We start from the raw sequence: 19,746 nt of genomic DNA on the forward strand, positions 1-19,746 counted from the left end.
AGGAGCTCTTCTCGAGCCAGGAGGAAGGTAGCCAGTCGCAGCGGTCGGTACTTGGTGGAGGACAAACAGAAGAGCAGGTTCCCAGTAAGCGTTTTTTTTTTGGGAAGGAATTTTTTCGGTGCGGGCTCTTTGGGAGAGGAGGGTTAGGCATGCATGCCTAGATGCGGAATAGTGCATTGATGTGGTTTATCACATCGCGGTAATCGGCCTCGGTAATCTCCTCGAATGTCTCATCCAGAACGTGTGCAATGCGCTTGCGCAGGTTTATCGGGAGAGCCACCCTGGTCCTTGTCCCAGCCAGGCTAACGTGTCCGTGCTACTGTGCCGCGAGGGGCGGGGGGACCATTGCTGCACACAGGCAAGCTGCATATGGGCCAGGGCGGAAGCCGCATTGCAGTAGAAGACCCTCCCTTGCTTCCCAGGTCACCCTCAGCAGCGAGATATCGTCCAGGATGAACTCCTGTGGAAAATGTTGGGACAGTGTTCAGTGTAGGTGCCCCCTGAAGCTGTTGGCTCTCCCCAAGTTACAGAAACCCAGAGGACAGTGCAGCCCTGAAACAATCAGTCCCCCTTACTCACCATTTTGAGGCTCCCGTGGGATATGTGTGCTCTGTTTCGGACGGGAAAATTATGCAATTGTGTAGACCCTGTGTGTTTCTACTCCTTAAGTGCGGGGGGGATCATTACTCTGTCTGGTATGAACAATGCTGCCTCTGTTAAATGTTGCATTTTGCTTCTACAGCAGCATCAACCTTGAGACCTCAGCCGTCCCTCTCATCGCCTGCTCAGAGACTGCAAAGACTCAGGAAGAGACCGCGAAAAAGCGAAGAAGACATGCTGCAAGAAGTGATGCAGCAATCTATTAAAGAGAATGAGAAAGCACAGAACCGGAGGGAGAGAGAAAGCAGGATCCGCCAGGAAAACGCAGCGCACCGGCAGCAAAGCACGGAGCACCGGCAGCAAAGCACGGATCGGCTCATAAGCATCCTGGAGCGCCAAGCAGACGCTATCCAGGAGCTGGTAGCCATGCAGAAAGAGGAGCAGTACCGCAAATGCAAACGCCACCCCCCCCAATCTCGTGTCCTTGCGCCGCAGGGTGGGGGCGAGCTCTTCACACAGTCCCATGAAAGTGGCTTTTCTCATCCGAAATTTCTGCAGCCACTGCTCGTCATCCCAGACTTCCATGACGATGTGATCCCACCACTTGGTGCTTGTTTCCCGAGCCCAAAAGCAGCGTTCCACGGTGCTGAGCATGTCCGTGAATGCCACAAGCAATTTCGTGTCGTACGCGTTACGCGGCTCGATAGCATCGTAGGACTCCTCACTCTCACTGTCACTTTGGATCTTAAGGAATAGTTCGACAGCCAAACGTGACATGCTGGCGAGACTCGTCAGCATACGCCTCAGCAGTTCGGGCTCCATTTCCCGCAGACAGATCGCGCTGCACAGAAACCGTTGAAAGATGGTGCCAAAGGTGGACGGAAACAAAGGGATTTCTGGGATGTGAAGCGATGCATCACGGGGCGTTGGGACAGGACCCAGAATGCCCCGCACCCACGCCCCCTTCCCACAACCCACGGCACCAGAATGGGAAAAGGTGCTCTGTGGGATAGCTGCCCATAATGCACCGCTCCCAATGGCGCAGCAAATACTGCAAATGTGGCCACGACAGTGCACTGGGCAGCTGTCAGTGTGGACAGACTGCAGCGCTTTCCCTACTCAGCTGTACGAAGTCAGGTTTAACTCACAGCGCTGTACATCTGCAAGTGTAGCCAAGGCCTGAATGTACTGACAAAAACAGTTGTGCATGACTGTAATATTTACTCAGAACATGCCAGTCTACAGGACCTTAGTTTAAAATTTGCTTTAAAAATATTTCATTAGTGAGTTGGTGAAGATTATAAAATCACATCTCTAAAAAATCCTTGCATAGATTTTTAGATGCACAATCATCTTTAGCCTTAAATGCTTGGATCTTCAGACATATGGTTTTTTAAATAAATTCTTCAAAAGACCACCCTTATCTAAAATACACATTTTAATTGCTATAGTAAAAAAACTTACTTCCAAAGTCTTCCTGTCCTTTCTGTCCATCCATTTCTCCCTTCACCCCCTCTCCCCCCCCCTCCCATTGAAGGAGGCAACAGCCCTTTGCTTCCAGATAGCTGGACAGAGTTTCCCTTTCTTTACTTCTGACTATCTGATGAACTAGTTTTAAGCAAAACCAGTACCTTAGTAAGATATAAAACCCTTTGTTATGTCTAAAATCTTTGGAAACATATTTTTTAAAGTGGGTGAAATTTCATAAACATGTGTATTGTTATGGAGATCACACACAGTAAATTAGTGCTCCCTTTTTCTAAAATAATTGAACACTGTTATGAACACACTAAACCTCTGTGACTGATTAATTTAAAATAATGTCTGTTTCAGTGAGTTAAATATGTAGTAATCTGGAATGATTACTTTATGAAGGCTTAAGAGTACATTTAAAATATAAAATCAGCTTAGAAATACTGATTAAGAAAATGTAAAACAGAGAAGAGCTGCATCATGTATTCCATAATATTTAATGTTGTATTCAGCAAGACAGCTGACTCACCCTTACTACAAAGTTTTTGCAAATAAATGTCTGACAAACTTCAGGGCATATCAAAAAACCTGTGACTGACATTTTTTATTCCCAAGTTTAGTGCCTTTAATTAGGTACCTTCTGCATGTCCATTCTGCGTGAGGGAGAGGGTACAGGGGTCTCTGCGGGGAACTGTGACTCTCCGCCACCGTGAGGCAGGCTGGGCATCTTGTTGTTCTTTCTGCCTTGTCTCTCCGCCCCCGCCTCCGCCGGGCTGCAAGCTCAGGCTGCCGTCGGGCATAGGGGCACCAGTTTAATAATACTGCATAGGACTTGCGGGGCGGTGAGCCCCAGCCATGGAGGAGCCGGCGCGGCGCAAAGGGGCAGGAGCCCTGCAAAGGCAGCAGCGCTGCTAGCGGGGAGCAGCCGCGCCCCCCACCCCTCCTGCCCAGGCTGTGGCCTGGCGCCCCCCTGGGGGGCACCTGCAGACTGCAGCAGATGCATGCGGGCAGAGGCCCCCATGTGCCCCCCAGCTCCCCCCTCGCTACGCTCGGGCTCTGCAGCTCCCGGGCATGTGAGCAGCCGCTGGGGCGCGGGGCCCTTAGACTGCTCCGGGAGGGGGAGGGGCGGCGGTGGCTCACACTCCCGGGAGCCACAGAGCCTGAGTGCAGCGAGGAAGGTGCCGGGGGGCTGCACGGGGGCCTCTGCCCACATGCATCTGCTGCAGGAACCCCAGAAGGCAGCTCCTCCCTGCCGAGCTGCTGCAGCGGCCCAAGCCCGGCAAAGCCAGTGAGTGGACTCGGGGCGGGGGCCGCCGGGGGTGGGGTGGGGAGGGGAGGGCTCGCGGGGGGGCTGTGCACCCTCCAGGGGAGTTAAGGGGGCGGGGAGGGGGGAACCTGGTCTGGGGAGCAGCCCCTGGGCACAACTGGCCCCTGGGGTCTATAAAGGCTCGTTGGGATTTGCCCCTCAATGAACCGATGTTGCGGGGGGGGGGGCACACAAGGTGGAAGTTTCGCCTAGGGTGCAAAATATCCTTGCACCAGCCCTGCTGGTGAAGCTCTGTTCAGTGGTACTCTGCTGCAAAAAACCTGGGATCCATTTAGTTCATCTGCAGTCTGATCCATAGTGAGGTGATGATGTGTCTTCAGGTCTTATTTCTTTGTTTAGTAGGTGCACACTGACACGGATTCGGATCTTGCCTTGTTGCTTTCTTTTAGTTTTTCTTTTTAACTACCACAATAGGAGAAACCTAGGGGATGAGGCCTTCTTTGTTAAACATCGAGCTTTTCCGGGCACATTAGTTCTCCTCCCTCAGTTTCCTGATGCGGAATAGGTTTTACCTGTGTGGTAAGGTTTCCAGGTGAATTGTGTCCTCTGTGTGCAAGTTGATTCAATGTCCTCTCAGTTTCTAATGCCTTGGAAGAGAGCAGGGGTCGGCAACCTTTCAGAAGTGGTGTGCCGAGTCTTCATTTATTCACTCTAATTTAAGGTTTCGCGTGCCAGTAATACATTTTAACGTTTTTAAAAGGTCTCTTTCTATAAGTCTATAATATATAACTAAACTATTGTTGTATGTAAAGTAAATAAGGTTTTTAAAATGTTTAAGAAGCTTATTTAAAATTAAATTAAAATGAAGAGCCCCCCCGGACCGGTGGCCAGGACTTGGGCAGTGTGAGTGCCACTGAAAATCAGCTCGTGTGCCGCCTTCGGCACGCGTGCCATAGGTTGCCTACCCCTGGAATAGAGTGTGTTTGGCAGAATTGATTCATTAGTCAGATGTCACAGCATTTACTGCATGCATCCATCCTACCTCAGTGGCTGTGGTTTCTGTCCCCTGGTCACTATTTCAACTGGGATTTTCATCTGATTACCTCATGTTAGTTGTGACTCCACCACATACACAGCTAGTGATTCCATGTGGACAAATTTAGACTGTTGCCTTTTTGCAAGGACATGAAACTCATGTATACCCTTTTGGCCTGCTTGCTGCTTGTGTTATTCCAAAGTCCTGGTCAGGAACTGAGACAGGATTTTCCCCAAGGCATTGCACACACTGCTGTGCCAGAAGTTGGCACGTGCTCTAGTTTGGTACGGGACTTGAAAACTGCACAATTAGCTTCAACCTGTCCAACAACCAATCCAACATAGGCTCAGTCCTGGGTCCAGTTCTGTACAATGTCTTCATCAATGATTTAGATAATGGCATAGAGAGTAAACTTATAAAGTTTGTGGATGCTGGGAGGGGTTGCAAGTGCTTTGGAGGATACGATTAAAATTCAAAATGATCAGACCCTTTCTCCAGTTTGTCCAGTAATAAATAGGATGAAATTCAATAAGGACAAATGCAAAGTACTCCACTTTGGAAGGAACAATCAATTGCACACATATGAAATGGGAAATGACTGTCTAGGAAGGAGTACTACAGAAAGGGATCTGGGGGTCATGGTTGATCACAAGCTAAATATGAGTCAACAGTGAAACATTGTTGCAAAAAAAAAAAAGTGAGTATCATTCTGGGATGTATTAGCAGGAGTGTTGTAAGCAAGACAGGAGAAGTAATTCTTTCACTCTACTCTGTGCTGATCAGGCCTCTGCAGCAGTATTGTGTCCAGTTCTGGGTGTCACATTGCAGGAAAGATTTGGACAAACTGGACAAAGTCCAGAGGAGAGCAACAGAAATGATGAAAGGTCTAGAAAACATGACCTCTGATGAAACATTGAAGAGAACTAGATTTGTTTAGTCTGGAGACGAGAAGACTGAGAGGGGACTTGATAACAAACTTTTATGTACTTGAAAACTGTTACAAGGAGGAGGGTGAAAAACTGTTCTCGTTAACCTCAGAGGATAGGACAAGAAGCAATGGGTTTAAATTGCAGCAAGAGAGGTTTAAGTTGGACATTAGGAAAAATTTCCTAACTGTCAGAGAAGTTAAGTACTGGAACATATTGCCTAGGAAAAGTGTGGAATCTCAGTCATTGTCTAACCTGTTCCTAAAAACCTCTAAACACCTATCAGCAGGGCTGGTGTAACCACTAGGCGAACTAGGCAGCCGCCTGGGGCGCCAAGGTTTGGGGGCACCAAAAAGCGGTGCCCAACATTTTTTTTTACAGTATTGCTTAGGGGCAGGTACCTGTCAGTCTCCAGCGCTACAGCCGTCCTTTGCGCCGCGCGGTAGGACCAGGAAACAGCAGCAGCAGCATGGCCTCTCCTGCCCCATGGCGGGCTACGCTCCCCGCCTGCCCCTGCTGCCGCAGAGGCTGCCGCCGCCCTGGGCTCGGGCCGCCCGGCTCCCCCCGAGTGGCACCCAGTTCCTGCTGCTCTCGGCCGGCAGGAGTGCTGCCCCAGCCGAGCCTGGCCCCTTGCGTCTCCTCCGGGGCGGCGCCCCCCGCCCGCGTCCTCCTGGGAGGCCGTGGCGGCAGCGGCCGGGGAGCCTGAGAGGAGGAGTGGCCCCCAGGCAAGCGGGGGAGACTCCGAGGTGAAGAGGCTGCTGGCCCTGGCACGGCCTGAGCACTGGAGACTGACGGGTACCTCCCCCTTCCCCTGCCCCCCAGCCCAGTGAGTGTTACCTGCCCCACCAGCCCCAGTGCCCTGCCCCATACTGTCAGCCACCCCAAGCTCTCTGTGACACCAGCACCCTTGGCAAAGGGCCCCTGATCTTCACAAACAGCTATCACCGCAGGCCTGACAAACTCACTGCACCCCACACGTGTCTTACAGGGCATTTACCCACAAAGAGGAACGTGGAAGGGATCTACACAAGGCTGGTAACTTGTCAAGAGTGAGAATCTTTGTGAGATGTGTGCATGGGTAATATTGAAGGAATAATGTATTTACCTTAAAAGTCTGCTTTATAGACTTGGAGTAGAAATTAGTCACCAGGGAATAATGGCCCTTTGGGGCAAGAAGGATTTGTCACCCTGCCTAACCTGGCTGGTGATGCAATGCAAGGCTCAATTGTTTAGCTTTGCACAATAGTAAGACTTTGAATGGGACACTATCAGAGGCAATGGCAAACAACTGAAACGCCTTAAAGGTAAAAAGGAAACATTACAACAGCCATTACCCATTCTGACAGGCTGTTTATAATGCTAAGTTTACTAGTTTTCAGAGGTTGGGGGGAGGGGGGGCGCAAGGGGGAAGTTTCGCCTAGGGCACAAAATAGCCCTGCCTATCAGGGATGGTCTAGTTATTACTTAGTCCTGCCTTGAGTGCAGGGAACTGGACTAGATGATCTAATGAGGTCCCTTCCAGTTCTGCACTTCCGTGGTTCTGTGTTGAAGGGATAACTTGTTTATGATCTGTTAGTCTCCACATTAGAAGATATCACCTCTAAATTTACTTCATCCCTCACAGTTAGTTAGTTCCCAGATGTTGTTTTACCTCTTCTCCAGCAGAGGGTGACTTATGTATGCTATAAAATAGCCTCTGAATCCTCCTTTCTAGCAACATCCCATCTTCACCCTCACATGTAAGAGTTTCCACTGTCCCAGAAGAACAGAGGAACAGCTCATTCTAGTAGCACAGTTTGGCCACGACACCTAGTTGAATTTGAATCATGGATAGGTGAAGATGCACACTTGTAGAAATGGACACGAATAGGAAATAGGACCTAAACCCTCAAGAACTTTACAGAAGTTCAGATCCAAATCTGATTTGGAATTGGATCTTTGTGACTCGGACTCATCTGTTTTTTCCGATGGCTGTCAAGGGAATCAGGAGATCAGGGATTTTTTAATGTTTTTTAAAATGGCCATGACTTTAACTGTTTGAGGGTTTGGACACACAAGCTGCCTTTTGCCCAGGAGAGGGCATTGAATCCCTACTTTGAAACAGCAGCCATAATAGCTGCCCAGTTCTGCTGCTCACAGAAAAGTCTTTGGGAGAATTTTGTTTTCTGAGTCTGGTTTTGAAGATCCCATGATCTCAAACACAGAATTCATTTTCTTTAGCCTCAGGCTTTACTCTCCCTGCCTGCTTTATGCTCTTACTGATCTGCTAACATTTATCCATTTATTCAGTGCTGCCCTTTGCCATGTCTTTCCACAACTTCTGTCTGCACATGACCCAGCAGAGCAGAACAGTCCTGTTCTCTCTCTTTCATAAAGATACATACAATATGCAGCTTTAATGATAAGCCTAGAAGGGGGCTCCAACTGAGGGCCTCCACTGAGGGAACTGAATGTGTGTGAATTGGTCCTTGGGAGAACATTCCACAGTTTTCATTGTCAAGATGTGCTTCCTGACATCCAGCCTTACTTTACCTTCTTTCAATTTCATCCCTTTACTCCTACTCCCTCATTCAGTTGTTGAATGCCCGGTCTCTGTCCTTGGTGTGCCCCTCCTCCCCCCCATCCCCTTCAGACATGGTTAGAATGTAGGCCACTTCATAATAGCTGATTAGGCAACTGAGGTGGATTTAGTTCTTATCTGTCTTTGTAAGTCGGTGCTTCCAGTTCCTAGATCACTTGTATTGACAGACTGGATGGAGTTCAATCTCTCTGGCACTGAGGTGGCCTGAACTAAATGGAGGATTCCAGGAATGATCTCATGTGGACCTCTGATTCCCTGACCATTATCATTCTTACATTTCAGTCTTGATGCTTTCTAGGTTTCTCCTTTCCATGAGATATTAATATTATGGTAATGACTAGAGTCCCCAAAAGAGAGCCTGGGCCTCACTGTGCTAGGCCCTGTACAAATGCATAGTGAGAAACAGGCCCTGCTCTGAAGAGCTTATAGTTTAAATAAAAAAGACAGCCAAAGGTGGATGGAAAAATAGAGATGGCATGACTGGCCCAAGGTCACAAAGGTCAGAAACCAAGCTGAGAATTGAATCCAAATCTCTTGAGTCCAGTGTTCTGGCCACTGCACCACACTGCCTCGCAACATTTGTCTTCCACCTGATTTCCCCCAAACATATTAACTTGAATTTTTCCAAGCTGAGTCACTTTGCCCTTTTCCTGCCCATGGTTCTCACCTCTCTAGGTTCCTTTGTATTGTTTTTCTGTCCTCACTAGTTATTTACAGTGCCTCTGAACTTAGTGCCAACCACAAATGCCATTAAGATTCTGTTTATCTGCTTACACCCCACATCTTCAGGCCCATTAATGAGGCTTTAAACAAGAGCACCAATAACTGTAGTAACCTGCTGAACACCTCCCCCAACTCATTATTATTTATGATCTGTGTTTGGCTTTTCAGCCAAGTCTTCAGTCATGTCATTGTGCCCAATTTAGAATTGTGCAAGTAAAATGTCATGATATGCTTGAACAAATACATTATTAAACACAAAAACTGGCTGTTACACTAATGTAATTCTATAAAAAAAAAAATCAGTCACATTTGGCCAGTGTGATGACTTATATATGTCCAAATAATGTCCACTGTGACATCTCTGCTACCCCCATTGCCTTTGATGCAATTGCACAGATGTAGTAGTTTGGCCCTATATCTGGAACACAGAACCTCTTCCAGCCCCCGTTGACTTCAAAGAAAGCAGGATCAGATCCTGAGTAAACACTAATAAAGATTTTTCTTTTGTCACTAATGGGAGCCGATATGTCTCAGGCTCCCTGTGACTGTCCTATCTGAGTAAGAAGGAGCTTTATTGTTATATTGTCATCATATTTCAGAGCAGATCAGCACTTTTAAAAAAGATGCTATTATCATGTCAATGTCCATTTTCATCTGTAGCAGATACAGCTGAGTGAATAAATGACTTTTGGGGGACTGTGGCTGAACCAAAAAATTGCATATATAATTTTGAGTTGAACAAAACATTTTGTTTGTCCTGAAACATGTGGGGTTTTTTTTCATTTTGTTTCATTAATGGGTGTTTTTCAGCCTCTCTCCTTTTTTAAAAAAAATCCTGTAAACTTCAAAATGAAAAGTCAAAACATTTTCAAAACTGTTGAACCAAAAGGTATACATTTTTTTTTCAATTTTTTCTTTTCCATCTGAAACTGCTCCCCCACCCCCTTTGTGAATAGACTATCCAAATTTCACCCAGCTCTGGTAGCAGAGTCACTCTAGTATCCCATCTTTGGTGATATTGTTCTGTGCATTCTTACCTCATATATTTACAGAGAGAGAGAGAGAGAGAGAGACTTTGTACTTTTTTAGAAACTGATGACAGCCATAAGATAAATACACTAACCTCAGGAATTAATGCCACATGGGACTTCAGTTAACTCAGTGGGTGAAATACTTCCTTGATATACAGTACCGTATGTAGACCATCCACTCATATAGTATCTTTCATTCTGAGGTTTCCTAGAGCACCTTACAAACTTTTAGTGTAAGAGCATTACTGTTGTGTATATGTCCTGTCAGACTTCTAACCTTTTTGTTCCTCTCTAGACCTCTTCAGTCTCAGCTAGATCTTTCTTAAGGAGCGAAGAGTGGAGAAAGTTCAACCCAATCCTTCAGCCTACTGTTTGCTTTTCGCAAGGTTAAAGTCATAAGCAAAAGTGGATGTAAGAATGCCTAAAGAATACTGGGGAAATGACTGCAGTTGGGAAATTATCAGCCATTAAAGTAGAAGTGTTTCCTAATGGATTTGTTGTTCAAGTTTTCCACCAGAAGTCTGCAGCTCTTTACGTTCAAAGCATTCTATGCTCACTTGCACTAGTCGAGTTAAAAGGGCAAGGTTGCAGTGTCTCCCCTTTGTGTTTTTCACCCTCACCTCCTCCATTTCCAATGCCTTAGATACCCAGTGAACTCCTATTCTTCCCTTGGCTTCGTCTGGGGCACCCTTATCTAGCAAAATGCCGATAGGGCTGCAGTGGAGGGTCAGAGATTTGTGTTATCAGGAAACAGAATGAAAGGGAACCGAATTTCAGAGAAGAAGGACGAGGGCTGTTTTTAGCTTTTTTGCATTCCCAGACTGAAAGACTAAGAGCTACGTCCTAGTAGGGGAGAGACCATATGCCAGCAAGTCATAACTCCAGTCCAGCTGGGTCATGGACACTGGCAGAGTAGGCTGCGGGTGTTGAATGTTGTACTTTGATATCTATGTTGCATTTCTGTATGAATTTGAGTCAGCTGTAACCATCTGATGTTTGTTTAGTGGCTGAGGCAAAATGAGTTGTGGGACTAAGGGCTTGTCTACATGGTGAGGTAATGCGCAGTATAGGGATGTGATTTCTAAAGTGCACTAGCATGTTGTGCATTAACTGGTCCGTGTAGACCGGGGTGGGCAAACTTTTTGGCCCAAGGGCCACATTGGGGTTGCAAAACTGTATGGAGGGCCGGGTAGGGAAGGCTGTGCCTCCCCAAACAGCCTGGCCCCCGCCCCCTCCCACTTCCTGCCCTCTGACTGACCCCTCAAAACCCCTGACCCATCCAACCCCCCCGCCCCTAATCGCCCCCCGGGACCCTGCCCCCTATCCAACCCCCCTGCTCCCTGTCCCCTGACTGCCCCCTCCAGGGACCCCCTTCCCCTAACCATCCCCCGGGACCCCACGCCCTATCCAACCCCCCCTGCTCCCTGTCCCCTGACTGCCCCCCAACCCCATCCACACCCTCGCCCCCTGACAGGCCCCATGCCCATCCAACCCCCCCCATTCCCCGTCCCCCGACCGCCCCCCCCCCCCGAACCTCCGCCCCTTATCCAACCCCTCGGCACCGGCCCCCTTACCATGCCATTCCGAGCAGCATGTCTGGTCGCCGCGCCGCCCGACCAGAGCCAGACATGCTGCCGCACTGCTCTGCAGGAGCATGCAACCCCACCGCACAGAGCGCTGCCCGCATGGTGGCGTGACTGCTGGTGGGGGAGGGGGAGGACAGCAGGGGAGGCACCGGGGACTAGCCTCCCCTGCCGGGAGCTCAGGGGCTGGGCAGGATGGTCCTGCGGGCCGGATGTGGCCCGCGGGCCGTAGTTTGCCCACCTCTGGTGTAGACCCTCTGCTGGTGCCCTTTAACGCAGCGCTGTTTGAAATAGTACCATGCTAAAGCACAGTAGGGAACACATAGGCTATGTCTGCACTGCGCAGCTTACAACGGCACAGCTGTGCTGCTAAAGCCTTGCCAGTGAAGGCACACTGTGTAGCCACTCTTTGTCCACAGGAGAGAGCTCTCCTGCTGACAAAATAAAACCACCCACCAATGAGGGGTGGTAGCTTTATCAGTGGGAGAGCGTCTCCCACCGACAAAGCATTGTCCACACCGGCGCTTTTTGTCATGAGCACCATAAGCAGGGATTCAGCCATTTGGTTACATCAGAAGAGTACAGCTCCTCCTCAATGTAAAAATGTGTAACAGCACATTCACTTTGAGTATAGAAGGAATTGTCTGAGAATTTACAAGGAAATTGGTTATTTAGTTTTTACACTGAAACTAATTTAAAAATGGATCCTTTCAGAAATTTAACACCCATGTCAGATTATTTATCCTAGATTATGTTAACAGAATAATGCAGAGTGTTCCATAGAGTTAAAACTCACTGAAATCTCATGCTTTGACTAAGTTTGAAGAATTTAATTTGTGTTAGGATTAATGGCCATTTTTTGCTGTTGTCCTTCATAACTGAAAGCTTTTCCTTCAGCAGATGACAAATATTGTTTGACGATACAGAATTCCATGAAGAACTGCCTTCTTTCAAAATGGCTGCCATCTCCTACTGTTCACAAGGGGAGTGCTGCTAGAAGCTGTCCTTAACAAAGCCTCCTATTGTTCCCAAGGGGAATGAGGCCAAACTGCCCTCAGGGAAGATGCTGGCCCATACAAATATAAGTGGCCACCATCTTCTCTGAGGGCAGCTTGGCTTCCCTCCTATAGGGAACAATGGGAAGCAGAATGGAGCTGGTGTTACACAATGGAGTGGTGCAAAAGGGCCAGAGTGATGGCAGAATTCCCTAGCCCCAGATTCCTCTGGCATGGGGGATTCCTTAACTAGTGCGGAGCCAGCTCCGATGTCACAACCTGCATAGCCTATGCAATATGGGTTCTGCATGGGGCATATTTGAGGGTTAGTGCTGCTGGACTAAACTGTGTTTTAGTGATCTCTGGCTACCAGATAGCAGTAGCTCCAGAGGCCTATTTCTCTCTCACCTCATCATTTGCCCCAGTAAACAAAAATCTAAATAATAAACATGAAAAGGAAGATCTTGAACTAACCTGGTGTGTGCCCATCATCACTCTGTCTGCGTGGTGTAGCACTTTAACTCACCCATCCTCTTTATTCTTTTGGCTTTTCAGATAGTAAAGACTGTCTCTTACCATTGTGTTTCGTGCAGTGCCCAATACAATAGGGCCCTAATTTCTCATTGGGGCCTGTGGACAGTATTGTTATAATCATCTTCAGGCCCTGAAATTAGGGTGACCAGATGTCCCGATTTTATAGGGACAGTCCCAATTTTGGGGTCTTTTTCTTATATAGGCTCCTATTACCCCCACCCTCTGTCCCGATTTTTCACGTTTGCTGTCTGGTCACCCTGCCTGAAATATACATGAAGATACTATAGAAACTATAGTTACAAGATATCAATTTTGTCTGACTTTGCAGACTTGAGAGTCTCTGTTGCTTTCTCACAAAATGAGTTATGATCTGCTATGAAGCAAATGACGCACGATGGCCTATGTGAATAGCTTTATATCTGCTTACTTCGTGTCAAACAGTTTCTGTTTCCTCAAAACTATTCACACTGTTTACCACCTGAATTTTCTGCTATTAAACACAGATATTGTCACTTTTGCTTCTGGTCACCACTTCTTAAACATACCTCTAGTTTTGTTGACTCCATTTGCCTTATCCAGCATGATTCACTTGTTGACTGCTCCCTAGCACATCTGTAACATCTTGAAATAGCCTCTCTCCCTAGCACTGTGTGATGGTGCCGAACTCAGGGAATTTCATAACTATATATGTCACCATTCTTGGCAACAGTTGCTGGTTTGGAACCATTTTCTTAGATACCACAGTGATGAGTGTTATGTAAGTAACCTAAGCCCGGCCCTCTCAAGATGTGGCTTGGGAAAACAAAGAAAGATGTTGGAGCATCAGCTTTCTGGCCTAAGTATAAGCAGCGTACTAATGACATATTTATTCTTACCAGTGTGCAGCATCCTGGCCATCTATATCCATTTCATCTAAAGACTTGCTTGCCTTTCAAAGGATTTTCTTTTCAGTACATTTTATTATTTCCAGCAGATTTTGCTCGGTATAGTGGGATCCATTTTCACCTGCTCTTCAGACATTTCAGCACCCAGATTCCTTTCATAAGACCAGTCATTCAGCAATGCCCCAATTCTCTCATAGGCCCTGAGTGAAACCCCACTGAATTCAATGGAAGGATTCCCCCCTAATGGGCTTTGAATCAGACTCAGAAATAGACATCTCTGTCTCCATCTCAGGCTATGGCAAGGGAGCATTCTCCAGAATTGGATCCTGAATCTAGATCATCACCTACCACCTCTCTGCTTACAGGGCTCCCCGGTTCATGTCTGGCTGTACCAATGCAGCACTTCCTCAATGTTCAAACCTTCACTGTCTGTTCTGGAGCATGTTGATGACAAAAGTAGGTTCACTGCTTTTTTCATAGATTCAAGGGCCAGAAGGGATCATTGTGATCACCTGACCTCATGTATTACATGGGCCAGAGAACTTCCCCAAAATAATTCCTAGAGCAGAGCTTTTAGAAAAACATCCATCTTGATTTAAAATTGTCAGTGATGGAGAATTCACCACAACCCATGGTAAATTGTTCAATAGCTAATTACTCTCACCATTAAAAATTTACACCTTATTACTGGTTTGAATTTGTCTAGCTTCAACTTCCAGCCATTGGATTGTGTTGTACCATTCTCTGCTAGATTGAAGAGCCTGTTAAATATTTGTTTCCCCCATAGGTACTGATAGACTGTAATCAAGTCAACCCTTAACCTTCTTTTTATTAAGCTAAATCGATTGAATCTATCACTGTAAGGGATGTTTCTAATCCTTTAATTATTCTTGTAGCTCCGCTCTGAACCCTTTCCAATTTACCAACATCCTTCTTGAATTGTGGGCACCAGAACTGGACACAGGATTCCAGCAGAGGTTGCACCAGTGCCAAATACAGAGGCTAAATAATCCTTCTACTACTACTTGAGAGTCCTCTGTTTATACATCGCAGGACCGCATTAATCCTTTTGGTCACAGCGGGAGTGTATGTTCAGATGATTATCCATCATGACCTCCAAATCTTTTGCAAAGTCACTGCTTTCCAGGATAGAGTCCCCATCCTGTGAGTATGGCCTACATTCTTTGTTCCTTTCATGGATGCCTCCCTGGTGGTGTGGTGGTGGTTGTTATGATTATTTTTTTACAGTAGCATCCATTATGTGCTAGGTGCTTTCCAAACATGTAAGAATACTCCCTGCTTAGAGCTCACACATATACTACAATTGGAATGATACAGAGAAGATTAGCATAGCCCCTGTGCAAGAATGACACACAAACTTATGATCTAAAGACATAGGTCAGGGGAAGGAGAAAAACAATAGGCAAGATATGTACAATGAAGGTACAAATCAGCAAGATTCACTGTAACTGGCACAGTAGTCCTGGGTCTCTACAGGGACTTAAAGTGGACAACCCAAGGGAGGTCAAACCATGCATAAGGACTGCATGGAAGAAAGCATGGAGGTGATTATGTGAAAATCCAAGAAAGTAGGATGAGGTTGAGAGCCTTGGCAGAATGGAGGGGACAGGGTGACATGAAGCCGGACAAGAGAGGATAAGCAGGGAGGGGCAGAATATGTAGCGCTTTGAAGTTGGGGGACACAGCATACATTCCGTATGATATTAGACAGGAAGCCAATGGAGGGATTCAAAAACAGGAGTTACATGGTCAGACCAATGAGCAACGAAGAGTTTACTCCCTTCAGAGCTTTTCAGTTTAGGCTTCCTCCTTTATACCCTTGTTGTTTCTGTGACTGGCACTACTAGATGCCAGCTGTAACAGTAATGATGTTTTTACATTCACATCCCAGTTTGTTCATGGTGGGGAGAAGAGCCTGAGCCTTATAGCAAGCTAAATTAAGAAAAAACCCAAGAAGAGTAGCCAAATCCTCACTACTGCTGTAAATTGATTTCAATGGAGTTTTGCTCATGTTGCCCCTGAGCAGCTACTTAATGTTCAATTTCTTGGGGATATTCCAGTTAGGTGGAGAAATTGGTGACAGTCAAGTATTTCTTCAATGCAATCTTGTAATTCACAGGGACTATACAAAGTCCTATGTGTCTGAACACAGAAGGAATCAAATAGCAGGAAACAGCTTATTTTACTCACAGCACCAAGAACACTCTCTTTTCAGCCCATACCCCACCCAAAAAACTTCTCCCCAGGTTTCTTCCAGGGTCAGATACTTCACTTTCAGCTGCTCCTTCATGGTGACTGTGTTTCTCTCTGGTCTTCTGTGTTCTGCCTTCTCTTGCTCACACTCACATGTACCCACATTCCCCCCAAACAATACTCAAGAAAAACTCCTGCGTGGGGTCACATACTCCTTTTGTCCTAGGTGGGGGCTTATCGTTACAATTATGTTAATTGAAAGGTGTATTCACACCTATGAATCTCAATAAGGTTTTAACTCAACCCATAACAAGGTTTCACCCAGCTCCTGACAACCCATTTGCACCAGCAGAAAATTTGGCCCAATGTTTCTGGGTGCGTCAGATGCCATTGCAAGACAGTCAGTACTGCAGATTAAAAATAATTAAGCAGAAACACACAGCAACCACAGAGAGAACCTTTTGCCTCAAGTGTATTTATTAGTAGGCACCTATGGAAACCAAATGCCATCAACCCACCTGAGGCAGTTGACTATCCCTGTGCACAATCTGTTACTGTCACAACTATTGTGTGGTGGTGTGTTGCTAATATTAAATGACATTTCAGGATTTGACAAATATATGTAGTAAATAGTTTAGTTTTGTTTTTAAATACAGTCATTGCATGAAGTTATCCAAAACCAACAAGAGAAAAGTACAGGCTGACATTGAAGGAGAGGGCTTGAGTAGCTTGTAGGCGGGTGGTTTTAGCAAGCTGACAACTAGCAAAGCACAAGCAAGACTCCCTCACACTTGAGGCAGGGGGTAACAAGGTGACTCACAGTCCTGGGTACCCTGAGAACCATCCCACAAACATCCAGAGCTGTCCAGTTGTACAGCAATCCCAGTGTTTCTTCAGCATGAGGGAAGGCACTATAAAAAAGACAACAATTATCCCAGTCTCAGGCCTCATACTTAGCAGTGGCTGCCAATACTATGGTAGTTTAGTGATGTGGACAAAAATCTTTTAGAGATCAGTATGAGCAACATATCTATCTTCTCTTCCCATCCAGCTCAGAATTTGAGCAAAGGTTTGCAGAAGTGAGAGATTAAGTTCTTCAAAATTCTTGCCTTCATTTCCTTATGAGGGTTGTAAGCCTGCACATGCTTTATTTGATTAGTTACTGGGTCCTTTGCCACATGGAATGAGTAATTTACATGACCCAGAGGACTCTTCCCAAGCTGAGTAGCATGTGTGTGACACAGACCTGGTTAGTTATGCAACTTCTTCATATTTTATTTTATAGACCTTATTTATGGTGGCATTATTGTTTGGTGGCCTTTTGTCCTTTTTTTTTTTTTTTTGGCAGTGATGATGATTTTTCTGCTGTAATATAAACCAGGAGCTGCGTCCATGAGAGTATTCCAGGTCATTTTCACAGTACACTGCTCATAAACACTGGGCGGGCTGCCTGCCAGAAGTTCCCTGCCTGTCGTGGGGCAGACAGCTCTAGTGTTGCTGTGCACAATGGGACCATTATAATATATGTTTTAAAAAACAGACATTTTATTTTAAAGGTGGCCCAGAACCAAAATCTCTCTCTGTCTCTCTCTCCTGACTAGAAGCCCAGGACTGAATTAACAGGGGACGCTGCCGGTCAAGCCCGAGGTTCAGAACTGTGGGAGAGTCCATGACTGCAATAGCAGGAGCTGCAGGTCAGGATGGAGGAACACTTGTAAAGCTCCATAGGGGAAGCCTTCAGATACCTGCCTACACTGAACTTGGCTGTAGACCAGTGGTTCTCAACCTGCAGCCCGCAGGCCACTTTCGGCCCAATCAGCACAGAGCTGCAGTCCATGTCACATCCTCAGGGCCATACAGGTAGTATTGGATGTGGCCCACAATGGTAAATAGGTTGAGAACCACTGCTGTAGACTGTCAGCCCAGCATTTGCATGAATACCTCATGCATTCAAAACTTTCAATAAAAAAAGCTTCTCTGGATCCATGGCAATTGGAATCACCAGAAAGATTAACATAATTTACCCATCATGTGGCTTCTTCTTGAACTCATTTTCCTTTATGAAACAATAGTGAACCATATAATTTATTGTTACTTCCTGCCTGCAGCCTATTCCCTTTGCTCACATCTTTCTCAGCAGTTCTGACAATCTTTGGCTGTAACTTCGCTAGCCTAGCTCCAGTCTTCAACTCTCATGTCTTGTCCAGAGTTGTGGAGGATGAAATGCATCATGAGACAACCTCTGATCCAGGGAATCCCCAAAGTATGAGATTAGACAGCCCCAGGAAATCAGAGTCCAGCAGCCAATGTGTGACAGATGATTCATTCTTAGCCAGGCCCACCTCCCTGATTGAATATCACCAATAATAGTTGGCAGGGTTAAGAAGAAGCAGTAAGAGGGCCAAGAGGAACAGGTTGTAGGCTGCAGAGACTCTAGGGGATTAGGGAGAAGGACGTGGGAAGAAGATGACCTGTCAGTGGCTGAGTATTAGTGATCAGAGGAAGGACAGGATGATCCATTGGAATTTATGGGTCACTGCACTGGAGTGAGAAGGAGGAAAAACTGCAATTTGGGATAAGTCTTCAAGGAATTGGGTCTCACCAGGCAGAGAGTCCCTTCACACACTACTATACAATTGGATTCAGGAAATGATCCCATAAGCTGCTGAGTGGTCTCAACTCCCATGGTAGTCCTGTTAGAGTTGAGAGCACTCCAAACCTAGCAGCTTGCAACACTGGGCTGAATATTTGCAAAGGCCGTGCACACTCTGTACTAGCCCACACTGCTATGATCTAGGAAGCTTGGAAAAATGAGGTAGGGTTTGACTTATTCTGGAGGCAAATCATAGGAACTTGACCTGAGACCCCAGAAGGACCTATTTGGAAAAACAAAATGAACTCAGCTTAGGGAATATGGAGGGAGGTGTTCTTTTGCAGCCTGCTTGCACGGTTCAGAGCTCAACTGTCATACATGAAAACAATAGATTAATCTATCATTTCATTCATTGCGGTTGGTTTTGCCCTTGACTCTGTTGATCTTTCCAAGGCAAATATCAAACAGTTTTGGCCTTTCAGCTGTAGTGAAAACAAACTTCCATTGATTTATTACTTTAATTCTTAATTAAAAATGTCTTTTGTAGCTGCTCACTCATATGCAACACCTTTGGCTTCAAGAGGAGTTTGGAACAAAGTAAGGAATACAGCCTTGCTTTGCTTATGGGTAGCACTACCTCTTGGCTCAGACACAGATAATTTCATCTTTACCTGGAAGATGTAAAGAGGAGTAAGGAAGCAAGGTTGTGTATGGCTACAGATAAGTGTGCAGAGCTTGGGGGACTGGATGTCTCATGGAACAGATAGTGGCACATTGAGCCATTCGCCTCTGTTTCCAGCTTGGATCCAGCCCAGCTGACTAGTGAGCTGTGATAGGAAGTTACCTGTCTGGCAGCAGTCCAAATGATATAAATCTCAGTCCACATCCCAACAAACGCTGGCACTAACTGGCAACCTGGTTGTCAATCTCAGAAGAGACCAGGGATTGCTGGGGCCTTGGAGACTGAACTTGCTTCTTAAGGAGTTCCTGCTAGTTCAGGGGAAAGGCATCATAGCAAGGAGTTTGGAGGAAATTTGCAGCTTGAGCAATAGCAGTACATCTGTTCTGGGAATAAAAGAGAAGGCTGCCAAGCTCACATTTTGTCAGCATGCACTACATAAAAAGAGTCCAGAGCCAAAGGACTGGTGTACAAAGGAAGGTGGTTTCATGAGCGTGCACAGTTGGGGTAATTGCAAGGTGACTGAGTACAAACTCCTCTTTCTTGTCTCTTCTCCAACAGTAGGATCTTGGGCAATGTCAGGGTGAATTAACTAGTAGAAATGGAGAAGTAAGTAAGAGCTGTTAC

General features: G+C 46.3%; 1 non-coding gene across 1 annotated transcript; it reads left to right on the forward strand.

The window, feature by feature from the left end:
• Positions 1-14,931: 14,931 nt before the first annotated feature.
• Positions 14,932-15,034, forward strand: LOC135884184 (U6 spliceosomal RNA). The gene has a single exon (XR_010561678.1). It is a non-coding gene; the product is annotated as a U6 spliceosomal RNA (small nuclear RNA).
• Positions 15,035-19,746: the final 4,712 nt, after the last annotated feature.

This window comes from Emys orbicularis, chromosome 9 (genome assembly GCF_028017835.1).
Source record: "Emys orbicularis isolate rEmyOrb1 chromosome 9, rEmyOrb1.hap1, whole genome shotgun sequence".
In the NCBI taxonomy this organism is placed as follows: Eukaryota; Metazoa; Chordata; order Testudines; family Emydidae; genus Emys; species Emys orbicularis.